General features: G+C 47.1%; 37 non-coding genes across 37 annotated transcripts; all 37 read left to right on the forward strand.

The window, feature by feature from the left end:
• Positions 1-93: 93 nt before the first annotated feature.
• On the forward strand, positions 94-209 carry LOC125606240. Its single transcript, XR_007337657.1, has one exon. It is a non-coding gene; the product is annotated as a 5S ribosomal RNA (ribosomal RNA).
• A 380-nt stretch (positions 210-589) lies between these two features.
• On the forward strand, positions 590-707 carry LOC125606231. The gene has a single exon (XR_007337648.1). It is a non-coding gene; the product is annotated as a 5S ribosomal RNA (ribosomal RNA).
• Positions 708-1084: 377 nt separating this feature from the next.
• Positions 1085-1203, forward strand: LOC125606136. The gene has a single exon (XR_007337553.1). It is a non-coding gene; the product is annotated as a 5S ribosomal RNA (ribosomal RNA).
• Positions 1204-1579: 376 nt separating this feature from the next.
• On the forward strand, positions 1580-1698 carry LOC125606226. The gene has a single exon (XR_007337643.1). It is a non-coding gene; the product is annotated as a 5S ribosomal RNA (ribosomal RNA).
• A 373-nt stretch (positions 1699-2071) lies between these two features.
• On the forward strand, positions 2072-2190 carry LOC125606245. Its single transcript, XR_007337661.1, has one exon. It is a non-coding gene; the product is annotated as a 5S ribosomal RNA (ribosomal RNA).
• A 374-nt stretch (positions 2191-2564) lies between these two features.
• Positions 2565-2682, forward strand: LOC125606232. Its single transcript, XR_007337649.1, has one exon. It is a non-coding gene; the product is annotated as a 5S ribosomal RNA (ribosomal RNA).
• Positions 2683-3058: 376 nt separating this feature from the next.
• LOC125606256 lies at positions 3059-3177 on the forward strand. Its single transcript, XR_007337672.1, has one exon. It is a non-coding gene; the product is annotated as a 5S ribosomal RNA (ribosomal RNA).
• A 377-nt stretch (positions 3178-3554) lies between these two features.
• Positions 3555-3673, forward strand: LOC125606267. The gene has a single exon (XR_007337683.1). It is a non-coding gene; the product is annotated as a 5S ribosomal RNA (ribosomal RNA).
• Positions 3674-4050: 377 nt separating this feature from the next.
• On the forward strand, positions 4051-4169 carry LOC125606278. The gene has a single exon (XR_007337694.1). It is a non-coding gene; the product is annotated as a 5S ribosomal RNA (ribosomal RNA).
• Positions 4170-4545: 376 nt separating this feature from the next.
• On the forward strand, positions 4546-4664 carry LOC125606142. Its single transcript, XR_007337559.1, has one exon. It is a non-coding gene; the product is annotated as a 5S ribosomal RNA (ribosomal RNA).
• Positions 4665-5041: 377 nt separating this feature from the next.
• On the forward strand, positions 5042-5160 carry LOC125606153. Its single transcript, XR_007337570.1, has one exon. It is a non-coding gene; the product is annotated as a 5S ribosomal RNA (ribosomal RNA).
• A 375-nt stretch (positions 5161-5535) lies between these two features.
• On the forward strand, positions 5536-5654 carry LOC125606164. The gene has a single exon (XR_007337581.1). It is a non-coding gene; the product is annotated as a 5S ribosomal RNA (ribosomal RNA).
• Positions 5655-6031: 377 nt separating this feature from the next.
• Positions 6032-6150, forward strand: LOC125606175. Its single transcript, XR_007337592.1, has one exon. It is a non-coding gene; the product is annotated as a 5S ribosomal RNA (ribosomal RNA).
• A 377-nt stretch (positions 6151-6527) lies between these two features.
• Positions 6528-6646, forward strand: LOC125606186. Its single transcript, XR_007337603.1, has one exon. It is a non-coding gene; the product is annotated as a 5S ribosomal RNA (ribosomal RNA).
• Positions 6647-7024: 378 nt separating this feature from the next.
• LOC125606197 lies at positions 7025-7143 on the forward strand. The gene has a single exon (XR_007337614.1). It is a non-coding gene; the product is annotated as a 5S ribosomal RNA (ribosomal RNA).
• Positions 7144-7522: 379 nt separating this feature from the next.
• LOC125606208 lies at positions 7523-7641 on the forward strand. Its single transcript, XR_007337625.1, has one exon. It is a non-coding gene; the product is annotated as a 5S ribosomal RNA (ribosomal RNA).
• Positions 7642-8018: 377 nt separating this feature from the next.
• On the forward strand, positions 8019-8137 carry LOC125606219. Its single transcript, XR_007337636.1, has one exon. It is a non-coding gene; the product is annotated as a 5S ribosomal RNA (ribosomal RNA).
• A 376-nt stretch (positions 8138-8513) lies between these two features.
• Positions 8514-8632, forward strand: LOC125606230. The gene has a single exon (XR_007337647.1). It is a non-coding gene; the product is annotated as a 5S ribosomal RNA (ribosomal RNA).
• Positions 8633-9008: 376 nt separating this feature from the next.
• On the forward strand, positions 9009-9127 carry LOC125606241. Its single transcript, XR_007337658.1, has one exon. It is a non-coding gene; the product is annotated as a 5S ribosomal RNA (ribosomal RNA).
• A 377-nt stretch (positions 9128-9504) lies between these two features.
• Positions 9505-9623, forward strand: LOC125606246. The gene has a single exon (XR_007337662.1). It is a non-coding gene; the product is annotated as a 5S ribosomal RNA (ribosomal RNA).
• A 378-nt stretch (positions 9624-10001) lies between these two features.
• Positions 10002-10120, forward strand: LOC125606247. Its single transcript, XR_007337663.1, has one exon. It is a non-coding gene; the product is annotated as a 5S ribosomal RNA (ribosomal RNA).
• A 379-nt stretch (positions 10121-10499) lies between these two features.
• Positions 10500-10618, forward strand: LOC125606248. Its single transcript, XR_007337664.1, has one exon. It is a non-coding gene; the product is annotated as a 5S ribosomal RNA (ribosomal RNA).
• A 378-nt stretch (positions 10619-10996) lies between these two features.
• On the forward strand, positions 10997-11115 carry LOC125606249. The gene has a single exon (XR_007337665.1). It is a non-coding gene; the product is annotated as a 5S ribosomal RNA (ribosomal RNA).
• Positions 11116-11493: 378 nt separating this feature from the next.
• On the forward strand, positions 11494-11612 carry LOC125606250. Its single transcript, XR_007337666.1, has one exon. It is a non-coding gene; the product is annotated as a 5S ribosomal RNA (ribosomal RNA).
• Positions 11613-11990: 378 nt separating this feature from the next.
• On the forward strand, positions 11991-12109 carry LOC125606251. Its single transcript, XR_007337667.1, has one exon. It is a non-coding gene; the product is annotated as a 5S ribosomal RNA (ribosomal RNA).
• A 378-nt stretch (positions 12110-12487) lies between these two features.
• On the forward strand, positions 12488-12606 carry LOC125606252. The gene has a single exon (XR_007337668.1). It is a non-coding gene; the product is annotated as a 5S ribosomal RNA (ribosomal RNA).
• Positions 12607-12984: 378 nt separating this feature from the next.
• Positions 12985-13103, forward strand: LOC125606253. The gene has a single exon (XR_007337669.1). It is a non-coding gene; the product is annotated as a 5S ribosomal RNA (ribosomal RNA).
• A 376-nt stretch (positions 13104-13479) lies between these two features.
• LOC125606254 lies at positions 13480-13598 on the forward strand. The gene has a single exon (XR_007337670.1). It is a non-coding gene; the product is annotated as a 5S ribosomal RNA (ribosomal RNA).
• A 378-nt stretch (positions 13599-13976) lies between these two features.
• Positions 13977-14095, forward strand: LOC125606255. The gene has a single exon (XR_007337671.1). It is a non-coding gene; the product is annotated as a 5S ribosomal RNA (ribosomal RNA).
• Positions 14096-14473: 378 nt separating this feature from the next.
• LOC125606257 lies at positions 14474-14592 on the forward strand. The gene has a single exon (XR_007337673.1). It is a non-coding gene; the product is annotated as a 5S ribosomal RNA (ribosomal RNA).
• A 378-nt stretch (positions 14593-14970) lies between these two features.
• LOC125606258 lies at positions 14971-15089 on the forward strand. Its single transcript, XR_007337674.1, has one exon. It is a non-coding gene; the product is annotated as a 5S ribosomal RNA (ribosomal RNA).
• Positions 15090-15467: 378 nt separating this feature from the next.
• LOC125606259 lies at positions 15468-15586 on the forward strand. Its single transcript, XR_007337675.1, has one exon. It is a non-coding gene; the product is annotated as a 5S ribosomal RNA (ribosomal RNA).
• Positions 15587-15964: 378 nt separating this feature from the next.
• Positions 15965-16083, forward strand: LOC125606260. Its single transcript, XR_007337676.1, has one exon. It is a non-coding gene; the product is annotated as a 5S ribosomal RNA (ribosomal RNA).
• A 378-nt stretch (positions 16084-16461) lies between these two features.
• On the forward strand, positions 16462-16580 carry LOC125606261. The gene has a single exon (XR_007337677.1). It is a non-coding gene; the product is annotated as a 5S ribosomal RNA (ribosomal RNA).
• Positions 16581-16958: 378 nt separating this feature from the next.
• On the forward strand, positions 16959-17077 carry LOC125606262. The gene has a single exon (XR_007337678.1). It is a non-coding gene; the product is annotated as a 5S ribosomal RNA (ribosomal RNA).
• A 378-nt stretch (positions 17078-17455) lies between these two features.
• Positions 17456-17574, forward strand: LOC125606263. Its single transcript, XR_007337679.1, has one exon. It is a non-coding gene; the product is annotated as a 5S ribosomal RNA (ribosomal RNA).
• Positions 17575-17952: 378 nt separating this feature from the next.
• LOC125606264 lies at positions 17953-18071 on the forward strand. Its single transcript, XR_007337680.1, has one exon. It is a non-coding gene; the product is annotated as a 5S ribosomal RNA (ribosomal RNA).
• Positions 18072-18418: the final 347 nt, after the last annotated feature.

Here is an 18418-nt window from a genome sequence, read left to right on the forward strand (position 1 = left end):
GAAACAAAACGGCAAGAATCATGTGGGGCCCACGGCCTTACACTTGGATTGGCCGGGAAGGATAATAATAGAAACGAGAGTGATGTACTGACGGGGTGCGATCATACCAGCACTAATGCACCGGATCCCATCAGAACTCCGCAGTTAAGCGTGCTTGGGCGAGAGTAGTACTAGATGGGTGACCTCCCGGGAACCTCGTGTTGCACCCCTTTTTATTTTTTTTTTTTTTTTTAGCCTAAAACGAGTTTAAACTTGGAAACCTCATAACTTTTGAACCGTGAGGAACTACGTCGCCCATAGCACCATTTCGGAAAGCCCCAGAAACCATAATGGGCGGTGAATAGGGGGCGCAATTTTTCGGGCTCAAATTCAGTTCATTGCCTTCCTCAAACGGGCTGCGGAAAGTTATGGCACGTAAAAAAGATCGAAAGCGGATTCTCAAGGTTTTTTTTATGCTTCTCTTAACGCCGTTAACCTCGATGCACTTTTTCGCTCGAAACAAAACGGCAAGAAAATCATGTGGGCCCCACGGCCTTACACTTGGATTGGCCGGGAAAAGGATATATAGAAACGAGAGTGATGTACTGACGGGTGCGATCATACCAGCACTAATGCACCGGATCCCATCAGAACTCCGCAGTTAAGCGTGCTTGGGCGAGAGTAGTACTAGGATGGGTGACCTCCCGGAAGTCCTCGTGTTGCACCCCTTTTTATTTTTTAATTTTTTTTAGCCTAAAACGAGTTTAAACTTGGAAACCTCATAACTTTTGAACCGTGAGGAACTACGTCGCCCATAGCACCATTTCGGAAAGCCCAGAAACCATAATGGGCGGTGAATAGGGGGCGCAATTTTTTGGGCTCAAATTCAGCCGTTTTGACCCTCAAACGGGCTGCGGAAAGTTATGGCACAGTAAAAAAGATCGAAAGCGGATTCTCAAGGTGTTTTTGATGCTTTCTTAACGCCGTTAACCTCGATGCACTTTTTCGCTCGAAACAAAACGGCAAGAAAATCATGTGGGCCCCACGGCCTTACACTTGGATTGGCCGGGAAAAGGATATATAGAAACGAGAGTGATGTACTGACGGGTGCGATCATACCAGCACTAATGCACCGGATCCCATCAGAACTCCGCAGTTAAGCGTGCTTGGGCGAGAGTAGTACTAGGATGGGTGACCTCCCGGGAAGTCCTCGTGTTGCACCCCTTTTTATTTTTTAATTTTTTTTTAGCCTAAAACGAGTTTAAACTTGGAAACCTCATAACTTTTGAACCGTGAGGAACTACGTCGCCCATAGCACCATTTCGGAAAGCCCCAGAAACCATAATGGGCGGTGAATAGGGGGCGCAATTTTTCGGGCTCAAATTCAGCCGTTTTGACCCTCAAACGGGCTGCGGAAAGTTATGGCACGTAAAAAGATCGAAAGCGGATTCTCAAGGTGTTTTTGATGCTTTCTTAACGCCGTTAACCTCGATGCACTTTTTCGCTCGAAACAAAACGGCAAGAAAATCATGTGGGCCCCACGGCCTTACACTTGGATTGGCCGGGAAAGGATATATAGAAACGAGAGTGATGTACTGACGGGTGCGATCATACCAGCACTAATGCACCGGATCCCATCAGAACTCCGCAGTTAAGCGTGCTTGGGCGAGAGTAGTACTAGGATGGGTGACCTCCCGGGAAGTCCTCGTGTTGCACCCTTTTTATTTTTTAATTTTTTTTTTGCCTAAACGAGTTAAACTTGGAAACCTCATAACTTTTGAACCGTGAGGAACTACGTCGCCCATAGCACCATTTCGGAAAGCCCCAGAAACCATAATGGGCGGTGAATAGGGGGCGCAATTTTTCGGGCTCAAATTCAGCCGTTTTGACCCTCAAACGGGCTGCGGAAAGTTATGGCACGTAAAAAGATCGAAAGCGGATTCTCAAGGTGTTTTTGATGCTTTCTTAACGCCGTTAACCTCGATGCACTTTTTCGCTCGAAACAAAACGGCAAGAAAATCATGTGGGCCCACGGCCTTACACTTGGATTGGCCGGGAAAAGGATATATAGAAACGAGAGTGATGTACTGACGGGTGCGATCATACCAGCACTAATGCACCGGATCCCATCAGAACTCCGCAGTTAAGCGTGCTTGGGCGAGAGTAGTACTAGGATGGGTGACCTCCCGGGAAGTCCTCGTGTTGCACCCCTTTTTATTTTTTAATTTTTTTTAGCCTAAAACGAGTTTAAACTTGGAAACCTCATAACTTTGAACCGTGAGGAACTACGTCGCCCATAGCACCATTTCGAAAGCCCCAGAAACCATAATGGGCGGTGAATAGGGGCGCAATTTTTCGGGCTCAAATTCAGCCGTTTTGACCCTCAAACGGGCTGCGGAAAGTTATGGCACGTAAAAAAGATCGAAAGCGGATTCTCAAGGTGTTTTTGATGCTTTCTTAACGCCGTTAACCTCGATGCACTTTTTCGCTCGAAACAAAACGGCAAGAAAATCATGTGGGCCCCACGGCCTTACACTTGGATTGGCCGGGAAAAGGATATATAGAAACGAGAGTGATGTACTGACGGGTGCGATCATACCAGCACTAATGCACCGGATCCCATCAGAACTCCGCAGTTAAGCGTGCTTGGGCGAGAGTAGTACTAGGATGGGTGACCTCCCGGAAGTCCTCGTGTTGCACCCCTTTTTATTTTTTATTTTTTTTTTTTTAGCCTAAAACGAGTTTAAACTTGGAAACCTCATAACTTTTGAACCGTGAGGAACTACGTCGCCCATAGCACCATTTCGGAAAGCCCCAGAAACCATAATGGGCGGTGAATAGGGGCGCAATTTTTCGGGCTCAAATTCAGCCGTTTTGACCCTCAAACGGGCTGCGGAAAGTTATGGCACGTAAAAAATCGAAAGCGGATTCTCAAGGTGTTTTTGATGCTTTCTTAACGCCGTTAACCTCGATGCACTTTTCGCTCGAAACAAAACGGCAAGAAAATCATGTGGGCCCCACGGCCTTACACTTGGATTGGCCGGGAAAGGATATATAGAAACGAGAGTGATGTACTGACGGGTGCGATCATACCAGCACTAATGCACCGGATCCCATCAGAACTCCGCAGTTAAGCGTGCTTGGGCGAGAGTAGTACTAGGATGGGTGACCTCCCGGGAAGTCCTCGTGTTGCACCCCTTTTATTTTTTAATTTTTTTTTAGCCTAAAACGAGTTTAAACTTGGAAACCTCATAACTTTTGAACCGTGAGGAACTACGTCGCCCATAGCACCATTTCGGAAAGCCCCAGAAACCATAATGGGCGGTGAATAGGGGGCGCAATTTTTCGGGCTCAAATTCAGCCGTTTTGACCCTCAAACGGGCTGCGGAAAGTTATGGCACGTAAAAAAGATCGAAAGCGGATTCTCAAGGTGTTTTTGATGCTTTCTTAACGCCGTTAACCTCGATGCACTTTTTCGCTCGAAACAAAACGGCAAGAAAATCATGTGGGCCCCACGGCCTTACACTTGGATTGGCCGGGAAAAGGATATATAGAAACGAGAGTGATGTACTGACGGGTGCGATCATACCAGCACTAATGCACCGGATCCCATCAGAACTCCGCAGTTAAGCGTGCTTGGGCGAGAGTAGTACTAGGATGGGTGACCTCCCGGGAAGTCCTCGTGTTGCACCCCTTTTTATTTTTTAATTTTTTTTTAGCCTAAAACGAGTTTAAACTTGGAAACCTCATAACTTTTGAACCGTGAGGAACTACGTCGCCCATAGCACCATTTCGGAAAGCCCCAGAAACCATAATGGGCGGTGAATAGGGGGCGCAATTTTTCGGGCTCAAATTCAGCCGTTTTGACCCTCAAACGGGCTGCGGAAAGTTATGGCACGTAAAAAAGATCGAAAGCGGATTCTCAAGGTGTTTTTGATGCTTTCTTAACGCCGTTAACCTCGATGCACTTTTTTCTCGAAACAAAACGGCAAGAAAATCATGTGGGCCCCACGGCCTTACACTTGGATTGGCCGGGAAAAGGATATATAGAAACGAGAGTGATGTACTGACGGGTGCGATCATACCAGCACTAATGCACCGGATCCCATCAGAACTCCGCAGTTAAGCGTGCTTGGGCGAGAGTAGTACTAGGATGGGTGACCTCCCGGGAAGTCCTCGTGTTGCACCCCTTTTTATTTTTTAATTTTTTTTTAGCCTAAAACGAGTTTAAACTGGAAACCTCATAACTTTTGAACCGTGAGGAACTACGTCGCCCATAGCACCATTTCGGAAAGCCCCAGAAACCATAATGGGCGGTGAATAGGGGGGCAATTTTTCGGGCTCAAATTCAGCCGTTTTGACCCTCAAAACGGGCTGCGGAAAGTTATGGCACGTAAAAAAGATCGAAAGCGGATTCTCAAGGTGTTTTTGATGCTTTCTTAACGCCGTTAACCTCGATGCACTTTTTCGCTCGAAACAAAACGGCAAGAAAATCATGTGGGCCCCACGGCCTTACACTTGGATTGGCCGGAAAAGGATATATAGAAACGAGAGTGATGTACTGACGGGTGCGATCATACCAGCACTAATGCACCGGATCCCATCAGAACTCCGCAGTTAAGCGTGCTTGGGCGAGAGTAGTACTAGGATGGGTGACCTCCCGGGAAGTCCTCGTGTTGCACCCCTTTTTATTTTTTAATTTTTTTTTAGCCTAAAACGAGTTTAAACTTGGAAACCTCATAACTTTTGAACCGTGAGGAACTACGTCGCCCATAGCACCATTTCGGAAAGCCCCAGAAACCATAATGGGCGGTGAATAGGGGGCGCAATTTTTCGGGCTCAAATTCAGCCGTTTTGACCCTCAAACGGGCTGCGGAAAGTTATGGCACGTAAAAAGATCGAAAGCGGATTCTCAAGGTGTTTTTGATGCTTTCTTAACGCCGTTAACCTCGATGCACTTTTTCGCTCGAAACAAAACGGCAAGAAAATCATGTGGGCCCCACGGCCTTACACTTGGATTGGCCGGGAAAAGGATATATAGAAACGAGAGTGATGTACTGACGGGTGCGATCATACCAGCACTAATGCACCGGATCCCATCAGAACTCCGCAGTTAAGCGTGCTTGGGCGAGAGTAGTACTAGGATGGGTGACCTCCCGGGAAGTCCTCGTGTTGCACCCCTTTTTATTTTTAATTTTTTTTTAGCCTAAAACGAGTTTAAACTTGGAAACCTCATAACTTTTGAACCGTGAGGAACTACGTCGCCCATAGCACCATTTCGGAAAGCCCCAGAAACCATAATGGGCGGTGAATAGGGGGCGCAATTTTTCGGGCTCAAATTCAGCCGTTTTGACCCTCAAACGGGCTGCGGAAAGTTATGGCACGTAAAAAAGATCGAAAGCGGATTCTCAAGGTGTTTTTGATGCTTTCTTAACGCCGTTAACCTCGATGCACTTTTTCGCTCGAAACAAAACGGCAAGAAAATCATGTGGCCCCACGGCCTTACACTTGGATTGGCCGGAAAAGGATATATAGAAACGAGAGTGATGTACTGACGGGTGCGATCATACCAGCACTAATGCACCGGATCCCATCAGAACTCCGCAGTTAAGCGTGCTTGGGCGAGAGTAGTACTAGGATGGGTGACCTCCCGGGAAGTCCTCGTGTTGCACCCCTTTTTATTTTTTAATTTTTTTTTAGCCTAAAACGAGTTTAAACTTGGAAACCTCATAACTTTTGAACCGTGAGGAACTACGTCGCCCATAGCACCATTTCGGAAAGCCCCAGAAACCATAATGGGCGGTGAATAGGGGGCGCAATTTTTCGGGCTCAAATTCAGCCGTTTTGACCCTCAAACGGGCTGCGGAAAGTTATGGCACGTAAAAAAGATCGAAAGCGGATTCTCAAGGTGTTTTTGATGCTTTCTTAACGCCGTTAACCTCGATGCACTTTTTCGCTCGAAACAAAACGGCAAGAAAATCATGTGGCCCCACGGCCTTACACTTGGATTGGCCGGGAAAAGGATATATAGAAACGAGAGTGATGTACTGACGGGTGCGATCATACCAGCACTAATGCACCGGATCCCATCAGAACTCCGCAGTTAAGCGTGCTTGGGCGAGAGTAGTACTAGGATGGGTGACCTCCCGGGAAGTCCTCGTGTTGCACCCCTTTTTATTTTTTAATTTTTTTTAGCCTAAAACGAGTTTAAACTTGGAAACCTCATAACTTTTGAACCGTGAGGAACTACGTCGCCCATAGCACCATTTCGGAAAGCCCCAGAAACCATAATGGGCGGTGAATAGGGGGCGCAATTTTTCGGGCTCAAATTCAGCCGTTTTGACCCTCAAACGGGCTGCGGAAAGTTATGGCACGTAAAAAAGATCGAAAGCGGATTCTCAAGGTGTTTTTGATGCTTTCTTAACGCCGTTAACCTCGATGCACTTTTTCGCTCGAAACAAAACGGCAAGAAAATCATGTGGGCCCCACGGCCTTACACTTGGATTGGCCGGGAAAAGGATATATAGAAACGAGAGTGATGTACTGACGGGTGCGATCATACCAGCACTAATGCACCGGATCCCATCAGAACTCCGCAGTTAAGCGTGCTTGGGCGAGAGTAGTACTAGGATGGGTGACCTCCCGGGAAGTCCTCGTGTTGCACCCCTTTTTATTTTTTAATTTTTTTTTAGCCTAAAACGAGTTTAAACTTGGAAACCTCATAACTTTTGAACCGTGAGGAACTACGTCGCCCATAGCACCATTTCGGAAAGCCCCAGAAACCATAATGGGCGGTGAATAGGGGGCGCAATTTTTCGGGCTCAAATTCAGCCGTTTTGACCCTCAAACGGGCTGCGGAAAGTTATGGCACGTAAAAAAGATCGAAAGCGGATTCTCAAGGTGTTTTTGATGCTTTCTTAACGCCGTTAACCTCGATGCACTTTTTCGCTCGAAACAAAACGGCAAGAAAATCATGTGGGCCCCACGGCCTTACACTTGGATTGGCCGGGAAAAGGATATATAGAAACGAGAGTGATGTACTGACGGGTGCGATCATACCAGCACTAATGCACCGGATCCCATCAGAACTCCGCAGTTAAGCGTGCTTGGGCGAGAGTAGTACTAGGATGGGTGACCTCCCGGGAAGTCCTCGTGTTGCACCCCTTTTTATTTTTTTAATTTTTTTTTAGCCTAAAACGAGTTTAAACTTGGAAACCTCATAACTTTTGAACCGTGAGGAACTACGTCGCCCATAGCACCATTTCGGAAAGCCCCAGAAACCATAATGGGCGGTGAATAGGGGGCGCAATTTTTCGGGCTCAAATTCAGCCGTTTTGACCCTCAAACGGGCTGCGGAAAGTTATGGCACGTAAAAAAGATCGAAAGCGGATTCTCAAGGTGTTTTTGATGCTTTCTTAACGCCGTTAACCTCGATGCACTTTTTCGCTCGAAACAAAACGGCAAGAAAATCATGTGGGCCCCACGGCCTTACACTTGGATTGGCCGGGAAAAGGATATATAGAAACGAGAGTGATGTACTGACGGGTGCGATCATACCAGCACTAATGCACCGGATCCCATCAGAACTCCGCAGTTAAGCGTGCTTGGGCGAGAGTAGTACTAGGATGGGTGACCTCCCGGGAAGTCCTCGTGTTGCACCCCTTTTTTATTTTTTAATTTTTTTTAGCCTAAAACGAGTTTAAACTTGGAAACCTCATAACTTTTGAACCGTGAGGAACTACGTCGCCCATAGCACCATTTCGGAAAGCCCCAGAAACCATAATGGGCGGTGAATAGGGGGCGCAATTTTTCGGGCTCAAATTCAGCCGTTTTGACCCTCAAACGGGCTGCGGAAAGTTATGGCACGTAAAAAAGATCGAAAGCGGATTCTCAAGGTGTTTTTGATGCTTTCTTAACGCCGTTAACCTCGATGCACTTTTTCGCTCGAAACAAAACGGCAAGAAAATCATGTGGGCCCCACGGCCTTACACTTGGATTGGCCGGAAAAGGATATATAGAAACGAGAGTGATGTACTGACGGGTGCGATCATACCAGCACTAATGCACCGGATCCCATCAGAACTCCGCAGTTAAGCGTGCTTGGGCGAGAGTAGTACTAGGATGGGTGACCTCCCGGGAAGTCCTCGTGTTGCACCCCTTTTTATTTTTTTTTTTTTTTAGCCTAAAACGAGTTTAAACTTGGAAACCTCATAACTTTTGAACCGTGAGGAACTACGTCGCCCATAGCACCATTTCGGAAAGCCCCAGAAACCATAATGGGCGGTGAATAGGGGGCGCAATTTTTCGGGCTCAAATTCAGCCGTTTTGACCCTCAAACGGGCTGCGGAAAGTTATGGCACGTAAAAAAGATCGAAAGCGGATTCTCAAGGTGTTTTTGATGCTTTCTTAACGCCGTTAACCTCGATGCACTTTTTCGCTCGAAACAAAACGGCAAGAAAATCATGTGGGCCCCACGGCCTTACACTTGGATTGGCCGGGAAAAGGATATATAGAAACGAGAGTGATGTACTGACGGGTGCGATCATACCAGCACTAATGCACCGGATCCCATCAGAACTCCGCAGTTAAGCGTGCTTGGGCGAGAGTAGTACTAGGATGGGTGACCTCCCGGGAAGTCCTCGTGTTGCACCCCTTTTTATTTTTTAATTTTTTTTAGCCTAAAACGAGTTTAAACTTGGAAACCTCATAACTTTTGAACCGTGAGGAACTACGTCGCCCATAGCACCATTTCGGAAAGCCCCAGAAACCATAATGGGCGGTGAATAGGGGCGCAATTTTTCGGGCTCAAATTCAGCCGTTTTGACCCTCAAACGGGCTGCGGAAAGTTATGGCACGTAAAAAAGATCGAAAGCGGATTCTCAAGGTGTTTTTGATGCTTTCTTAACGCCGTTAACCTCGATGCACTTTTTCGCTCGAAACAAAACGGCAAGAAAATCATGTGGGCCCCACGGCCTTACACTTGGATTGGCCGGGAAAAGGATATATAGAAACGAGAGTGATGTACTGACGGGTGCGATCATACCAGCACTAATGCACCGGATCCCATCAGAACTCCGCAGTTAAGCGTGCTTGGGCGAGAGTAGTACTAGGATGGGTGACCTCCCGGGAAGTCCTCGTGTTGCACCCCTTTTTATTTTTTAATTTTTTTTAGCCTAAAACGAGTTTAAACTTGGAAACCTCATAACTTTTGAACCGTGAGGAACTACGTCGCCCATAGCACCATTTCGGAAAGCCCCAGAAACCATAATGGGCGGTGAATAGGGGGCGCAATTTTTCGGGCTCAAATTCAGCCGTTTTGACCCTCAAACGGGCTGCGGAAAGTTATGGCACGTAAAAAAGATCGAAAGCGGATTCTCAAGGTGTTTTTGATGCTTTCTTAACGCCGTTAACCTCGATGCACTTTTTCGCTCGAAACAAAACGGCAAGAAAATCATGTGGGCCCCACGGCCTTACACTTGGATTGGCCGGGAAAAGGATATATAGAAACGAGAGTGATGTACTGACGGGTGCGATCATACCAGCACTAATGCACCGGATCCCATCAGAACTCCGCAGTTAAGCGTGCTTGGGCGAGAGTAGTACTAGGATGGGTGACCTCCCGGGAAGTCCTCGTGTTGCACCCCTTTTTATTTTTTAATTTTTTTTTAGCCTAAAACGAGTTTAAACTTGGAAACCTCATAACTTTTGAACCGTGAGGAACTACGTCGCCCATAGCACCATTTCGGAAAGCCCCAGAAACCATAATGGGCGGTGAATAGGGGGCGCAATTTTTCGGGCTCAAATTCAGCCGTTTTGACCCTCAAACGGGCTGCGGAAAGTTATGGCACGTAAAAAAGATCGAAAGCGGATTCTCAAGGTGTTTTTGATGCTTTCTTAACGCCGTTAACCTCGATGCACTTTTTCGCTCGAAACAAAACGGCAAGAAAATCATGTGGGCCCCACGGCCTTACACTTGGATTGGCCGGGAAAAGGATATATAGAAACGAGAGTGATGTACTGACGGGTGCGATCATACCAGCACTAATGCACCGGATCCCATCAGAACTCCGCAGTTAAGCGTGCTTGGGCGAGAGTAGTACTAGGATGGGTGACCTCCCGGGAAGTCCTCGTGTTGCACCCCTTTTTATTTTTTTAATTTTTTTTTAGCCTAAAACGAGTTTAAACTTGGAAACCTCATAACTTTTGAACCGTGAGGAACTACGTCGCCCATAGCACCATTTCGGAAAGCCCCAGAAACCATAATGGGCGGTGAATAGGGGGCGCAATTTTTCGGGCTCAAATTCAGCCGTTTTGACCCTCAAACGGGCTGCGGAAAGTTATGGCACGTAAAAAAGATCGAAAGCGGATTCTCAAGGTGTTTTTGATGCTTTCTTAACGCCGTTAACCTCGATGCACTTTTTCGCTCGAAACAAAACGGCAAGAAAATCATGTGGGCCCCACGGCCTTACACTTGGATTGGCCGGGAAAAGGATATATAGAAACGAGAGTGATGTACTGACGGGTGCGATCATACCAGCACTAATGCACCGGATCCCATCAGAACTCCGCAGTTAAGCGTGCTTGGGCGAGAGTAGTACTAGGATGGGTGACCTCCCGGGAAGTCCTCGTGTTGCACCCCTTTTTATTTTTTAATTTTTTTTTAGCCTAAAACGAGTTTAAACTTGGAAACCTCATAACTTTTGAACCGTGAGGAACTACGTCGCCCATAGCACCATTTCGGAAAGCCCCAGAAACCATAATGGGCGGTGAATAGGGGGCGCAATTTTTCGGGCTCAAATTCAGCCGTTTTGACCCTCAAACGGGCTGCGGAAAGTTATGGCACGTAAAAAAGATCGAAAGCGGATTCTCAAGGTGTTTTTGATGCTTTCTTAACGCCGTTAACCTCGATGCACTTTTTCGCTCGAAACAAAACGGCAAGAAAATCATGTGGGCCCCACGGCCTTACACTTGGATTGGCCGGGAAAAGGATATATAGAAACGAGAGTGATGTACTGACGGGTGCGATCATACCAGCACTAATGCACCGGATCCCATCAGAACTCCGCAGTTAAGCGTGCTTGGGCGAGAGTAGTACTAGGATGGGTGACCTCCCGGGAAGTCCTCGTGTTGCACCCCTTTTTATTTTTTAATTTTTTTTTAGCCTAAAACGAGTTTAAACTTGGAAACCTCATAACTTTTGAACCGTGAGGAACTACGTCGCCCATAGCACCATTTCGGAAAGCCCCAGAAACCATAATGGGCGGTGAATAGGGGGCGCAATTTTTCGGGCTCAAATTCAGCCGTTTTGACCCTCAAACGGGCTGCGGAAAGTTATGGCACGTAAAAAAGATCGAAAGCGGATTCTCAAGGTGTTTTTGATGCTTTCTTAACGCCGTTAACCTCGATGCACTTTTTCGCTCGAAACAAAACGGCAAGAAAATCATGTGGGCCCCACGGCCTTACACTTGGATTGGCCGGGAAAAGGATATATAGAAACGAGAGTGATGTACTGACGGGTGCGATCATACCAGCACTAATGCACCGGATCCCATCAGAACTCCGCAGTTAAGCGTGCTTGGGCGAGAGTAGTACTAGGATGGGTGACCTCCCGGGAAGTCCTCGTGTTGCACCCCTTTTTATTTTTTAATTTTTTTTTAGCCTAAAACGAGTTTAAACTTGGAAACCTCATAACTTTTGAACCGTGAGGAACTACGTCGCCCATAGCACCATTTCGGAAAGCCCCAGAAACCATAATGGGCGGTGAATAGGGGGCGCAATTTTTCGGGCTCAAATTCAGCCGTTTTGACCCTCAAACGGGCTGCGGAAAGTTATGGCACGTAAAAAAGATCGAAAGCGGATTCTCAAGGTGTTTTTGATGCTTTCTTAACGCCGTTAACCTCGATGCACTTTTTCGCTCGAAACAAAACGGCAAGAAAATCATGTGGGCCCCACGGCCTTACACTTGGATTGGCCGGGAAAAGGATATATAGAAACGAGAGTGATGTACTGACGGGTGCGATCATACCAGCACTAATGCACCGGATCCCATCAGAACTCCGCAGTTAAGCGTGCTTGGGCGAGAGTAGTACTAGGATGGGTGACCTCCCGGGAAGTCCTCGTGTTGCACCCCTTTTTATTTTTTAATTTTTTTTTAGCCTAAAACGAGTTTAAACTTGGAAACCTCATAACTTTTGAACCGTGAGGAACTACGTCGCCCATAGCACCATTTCGGAAAGCCCCAGAAACCATAATGGGCGGTGAATAGGGGGCGCAATTTTTCGGGCTCAAATTCAGCCGTTTTGACCCTCAAACGGGCTGCGGAAAGTTATGGCACGTAAAAAAGATCGAAAGCGGATTCTCAAGGTGTTTTTGATGCTTTCTTAACGCCGTTAACCTCGATGCACTTTTTCGCTCGAAACAAAACGGCAAGAAAATCATGTGGGCCCCACGGCCTTACACTTGGATTGGCCGGGAAAAGGATATATAGAAACGAGAGTGATGTACTGACGGGTGCGATCATACCAGCACTAATGCACCGGATCCCATCAGAACTCCGCAGTTAAGCGTGCTTGGGCGAGAGTAGTACTAGGATGGGTGACCTCCCGGGAAGTCCTCGTGTTGCACCCCTTTTTATTTTTTAATTTTTTTTTAGCCTAAAACGAGTTTAAACTTGGAAACCTCATAACTTTTGAACCGTGAGGAACTACGTCGCCCATAGCACCATTTCGGAAAGCCCCAGAAACCATAATGGGCGGTGAATAGGGGGCGCAATTTTTCGGGCTCAAATTCAGCCGTTTTGACCCTCAAACGGGCTGCGGAAAGTTATGGCACGTAAAAAAGATCGAAAGCGGATTCTCAAGGTGTTTTTGATGCTTTCTTAACGCCGTTAACCTCGATGCACTTTTTCGCTCGAAACAAAACGGCAAGAAAATCATGTGGGCCCCACGGCCTTACACTTGGATTGGCCGGGAAAAGGATATATAGAAACGAGAGTGATGTACTGACGGGTGCGATCATACCAGCACTAATGCACCGGATCCCATCAGAACTCCGCAGTTAAGCGTGCTTGGGCGAGAGTAGTACTAGGATGGGTGACCTCCCGGGAAGTCCTCGTGTTGCACCCCTTTTTTTTTTTTAATTTTTTTAGCCTAAAACGAGTTTAAACTTGGAAACCTCATAACTTTTGAACCGTGAGGAACTACGTCGCCCATAGCACCATTTCGGAAAGCCCCAGAAACCATAATGGGCGGTGAATAGGGGGCGCAATTTTTCGGGCTCAAATTCAGCCGTTTTGACCCTCAAACGGGCTGCGGAAAGTTATGGCACGTAAAAAAGATCGAAAGCGGATTCTCAAGGTGTTTTTGATGCTTTCTTAACGCCGTTAACCTCGATGCACTTTTTCGCTCGAAACAAAACGGCAAGAAAATCATGTGGGCCCCACGGCCTTACACTTGGATTGGCCGGGAAAAGGATATATAGAAACGAGAGTGATGTACTGACGGGTGCGATCATACCAGCACTAATGCACCGGATCCCATCAGAACTCCGCAGTTAAGCGTGCTTGGGCGAGAGTAGTACTAGGATGGGTGACCTCCCGGGAAGTCCTCGTGTTGCACCCCTTTTTATTTTTTAATTTTTTTTTAGCCTAAAACGAGTTTAAACTTGGAAACCTCATAACTTTTGAACCGTGAGGAACTACGTCGCCCATAGCACCATTTCGGAAAGCCCCAGAAACCATAATGGGCGGTGAATAGGGGGCGCAATTTTTCGGGCTCAAATTCAGCCGTTTTGACCCTCAAACGGGCTGCGGAAAGTTATGGCACGTAAAAAAGATCGAAAGCGGATTCTCAAGGTGTTTTTGATGCTTTCTTAACGCCGTTAACCTCGATGCACTTTTTCGCTCGAAACAAAACGGCAAGAAAATCATGTGGGCCCCACGGCCTTACACTTGGATTGGCCGGGAAAAGGATATATAGAAACGAGAGTGATGTACTGACGGGTGCGATCATACCAGCACTAATGCACCGGATCCCATCAGAACTCCGCAGTTAAGCGTGCTTGGGCGAGAGTAGTACTAGGATGGGTGACCTCCCGGGAAGTCCTCGTGTTGCACCCCTTTTTATTTTTTAATTTTTTTTTAGCCTAAAACGAGTTTAAACTTGGAAACCTCATAACTTTTGAACCGTGAGGAACTACGTCGCCCATAGCACCATTTCGGAAAGCCCCAGAAACCATAATGGGCGGTGAATAGGGGGCGCAATTTTTCGGGCTCAAATTCAGCCGTTTTGACCCTCAAACGGGCTGCGGAAAGTTATGGCACGTAAAAAAGATCGAAAGCGGATTCTCAAGGTGTTTTTGATGCTTTCTTAACGCCGTTAACCTCGATGCACTTTTTCGCTCGAAACAAAACGGCAAGAAAATCATGTGGGCCCCACGGCCTTACACTTGGATTGGCCGGGAAAAGGATATATAGAAACGAGAGTGATGTACTGACGGGTGCGATCATACCAGCACTAATGCACCGGATCCCATCAGAACTCCGCAGTTAAGCGTGCTTGGGCGAGAGTAGTACTAGGATGGGTGACCTCCCGGGAAGTCCTCGTGTTGCACCCCTTTTTATTTTTTAATTTTTTTTTAGCCTAAAACGAGTTTAAACTTGGAAACCTCATAACTTTTGAACCGTGAGGAACTACGTCGCCCATAGCACCATTTCGGAAAGCCCCAGAAACCATAATGGGCGGTGAATAGGGGGCGCAATTTTTCGGGCTCAAATTCAGCCGTTTTGACCCTCAAACGGGCTGCGGAAAGTTATGGCACGTAAAAAAGATCGAAAGCGGATTCTCAAGGTGTTTTTGATGCTTTCTTAACGCCGTTAACCTCGATGCACTTTTTCGCTCGAAACAAAACGGCAAGAAAATCATGTGGGCCCCACGGCCTTACACTTGGATTGGCCGGGAAAAGGATATATAGAAACGAGAGTGATGTACTGACGGGTGCGATCATACCAGCACTAATGCACCGGATCCCATCAGAACTCCGCAGTTAAGCGTGCTTGGGCGAGAGTAGTACTAGGATGGGTGACCTCCCGGGAAGTCCTCGTGTTGCACCCCTTTTTATTTTTTAATTTTTTTTTAGCCTAAAACGAGTTTAAACTTGGAAACCTCATAACTTTTGAACCGTGAGGAACTACGTCGCCCATAGCACCATTTCGGAAAGCCCCAGAAACCATAATGGGCGGTGAATAGGGGGCGCAATTTTTCGGGCTCAAATTCAGCCGTTTTGACCCTCAAACGGGCTGCGGAAAGTTATGGCACGTAAAAAAGATCGAAAGCGGATTCTCAAGGTGTTTTTGATGCTTTCTTAACGCCGTTAACCTCGATGCACTTTTTCGCTCGAAACAAAACGGCAAGAAAATCATGTGGGCCCCACGGCCTTACACTTGGATTGGCCGGGAAAAGGATATATAGAAACGAGAGTGATGTACTGACGGGTGCGATCATACCAGCACTAATGCACCGGATCCCATCAGAACTCCGCAGTTAAGCGTGCTTGGGCGAGAGTAGTACTAGGATGGGTGACCTCCCGGGAAGTCCTCGTGTTGCACCCCTTTTTATTTTTTAATTTTTTTTTAGCCTAAAACGAGTTTAAACTTGGAAACCTCATAACTTTTGAACCGTGAGGAACTACGTCGCCCATAGCACCATTTCGGAAAGCCCCAGAAACCATAATGGGCGGTGAATAGGGGGCGCAATTTTTCGGGCTCAAATTCAGCCGTTTTGACCCTCAAACGGGCTGCGGAAAGTTATGGCACGTAAAAAAGATCGAAAGCGGATTCTCAAGGTGTTTTTGATGCTTTCTTAACGCCGTTAACCTCGATGCACTTTTTCGCTCGAAACAAAACGGCAAGAAAATCATGTGGGCCCCACGGCCTTACACTTGGATTGGCCGGGAAAAGGATATATAGAAACGAGAGTGATGTACTGACGGGTGCGATCATACCAGCACTAATGCACCGGATCCCATCAGAACTCCGCAGTTAAGCGTGCTTGGGCGAGAGTAGTACTAGGATGGGTGACCTCCCGGGAAGTCCTCGTGTTGCACCCCTTTTTATTTTTTAATTTTTTTTTAGCCTAAAACGAGTTTAAACTTGGAAACCTCATAACTTTTGAACCGTGAGGAACTACGTCGCCCATAGCACCATTTCGGAAAGCCCCAGAAACCATAATGGGCGGTGAATAGGGGGCGCAATTTTTCGGGCTCAAATTCAGCCGTTTTGACCCTCAAACGGGCTGCGGAAAGTTATGGCACGTAAAAAAGATCGAAAGCGGATTCTCAAGGTGTTTTTGATGCTTTCTTAACGCCGTTAACCTCGATGCACTTTTTCGCTCGAAACAAAACGGCAAGAAAATCATGTGGGCCCCACGGCCTTACACTTGGATTGGCCGGGAAAAGGATATATAGAAACGAGAGTGATGTACTGACGGGTGCGATCATACCAGCACTAATGCACCGGATCCCATCAGAACTCCGCAGTTAAGCGTGCTTGGGCGAGAGTAGTACTAGGATGGGTGACCTCCCGGGAAGTCCTCGTGTTGCACCCCTTTTTATTTTTTAATTTTTTTTTAGCCTAAAACGAGTTTAAACTTGGAAACCTCATAACTTTTGAACCGTGAGGAACTACGTCGCCCATAGCACCATTTCGGAAAGCCCCAGAAACCATAATGGGCGGTGAATAGGGGGCGCAATTTTTCGGGCTCAAATTCAGCCGTTTTGACCCTCAAACGGGCTGCGGAAAGTTATGGCACGTAAAAAAGATCGAAAGCGGATTCTCAAGGTGTTTTTGATGCTTTCTTAACGCCGTTAACCTCGATGCACTTTTTCGCTCGAAACAAAACGGCAAGAAAATCATGTGGGCCCCACGGCCTTACACTTGGATTGGCCGGGAAAAGGATATATAGAAACGAGAGTGATGTACTGACGGGTGCGATCATACCAGCACTAATGCACCGGATCCCATCAGAACTCCGCAGTTAAGCGTGCTTGGGCGAGAGTAGTACTAGGATGGGTGACCTCCCGGGAAGTCCTCGTGTTGCACCCCTTTTTATTTTTTAATTTTTTTTTAGCCTAAAACGAGTTTAAACTTGGAAACCTCATAACTTTTGAACCGTGAGGAACTACGTCGCCCATAGCACCATTTCGGAAAGCCCCAGAAACCATAATGGGCGGTGAATAGGGGGCGCAATTTTTCGGGCTCAAATTCAGCCGTTTTGACCCTCAAACGGGCTGCGGAAAGTTATGGCACGTAAAAAAGATCGAAAGCGGATTCTCAAGGTGTTTTTGATGCTTTCTTAACGCCGTTAACCTCGATGCACTTTTTCGCTCGAAACAAAACGGCAAGAAAATCATGTGGGCCCCACGGCCTTACACTTGGATTGGCCGGGAAAAGGATATATAGAAACGAGAGTGATGTACTGACGGGTGCGATCATACCAGCACTAATGCACCGGATCCCATCAGAACTCCGCAGTTAAGCGTGCTTGGGCGAGAGTAGTACTAGGATGGGTGACCTCCCGGGAAGTCCTCGTGTTGCACCCCTTTTTATTTTTTAATTTTTTTTTAGCCTAAAACGAGTTTAAACTTGGAAACCTCATAACTTTTGAACCGTGAGGAACTACGTCGCCCATAGCACCATTTCGGAAAGCCCCAGAAACCATAATGGGCGGTGAATAGGGGGCGCAATTTTTCGGGCTCAAATTCAGCCGTTTTGACCCTCAAACGGGCTGCGGAAAGTTATGGCACGTAAAAAAGATCGAAAGCGGATTCTCAAGGTGTTTTTGATGCTTTCTTAACGCCGTTAACCTCGATGCACTTTTTCGCTCGAAACAAAACGGCAAGAAAATCATGTGGGCCCCACGGCCTTACACTTGGATTGGCCGGGAAAAGGATATATAGAAACGAGAGTGATGTACTGACGGGTGCGATCATACCAGCACTAATGCACCGGATCCCATCAGAACTCCGCAGTTAAGCGTGCTTGGGCGAGAGTAGTACTAGGATGGGTGACCTCCCGGGAAGTCCTCGTGTTGCACCCCTTTTTATTTTTTAATTTTTTTTTAGCCTAAAACGAGTTTAAACTTGGAAACCTCATAACTTTTGAACCGTGAGGAACTACGTCGCCCATAGCACCATTTCGGAAAGCCCCAGAAACCATAATGGGCGGTGAATAGGGGGCGCAATTTTTCGGGCTCAAATTCAGCCGTTTTGACCCTCAAACGGGCTGCGGAAAGTTATGGCACGTAAAAAAGATCGAAAGCGGATTCTCAAGGTGTTTTTGATGCTTTCTTAACGCCGTTAACCTCGATGCACTTTTTCGCTCGAAACAAAACGGCAAGAAAATCATGTGGGCCCCACGGCCTTACACTTGGATTGGCCGGGAAAA

Source organism: Brassica napus, unplaced genomic scaffold, assembly GCF_020379485.1.
Source record: "Brassica napus cultivar Da-Ae unplaced genomic scaffold, Da-Ae ScsIHWf_830;HRSCAF=1184, whole genome shotgun sequence".
Taxonomy (NCBI): Eukaryota; Viridiplantae; Streptophyta; class Magnoliopsida; order Brassicales; family Brassicaceae; genus Brassica; species Brassica napus.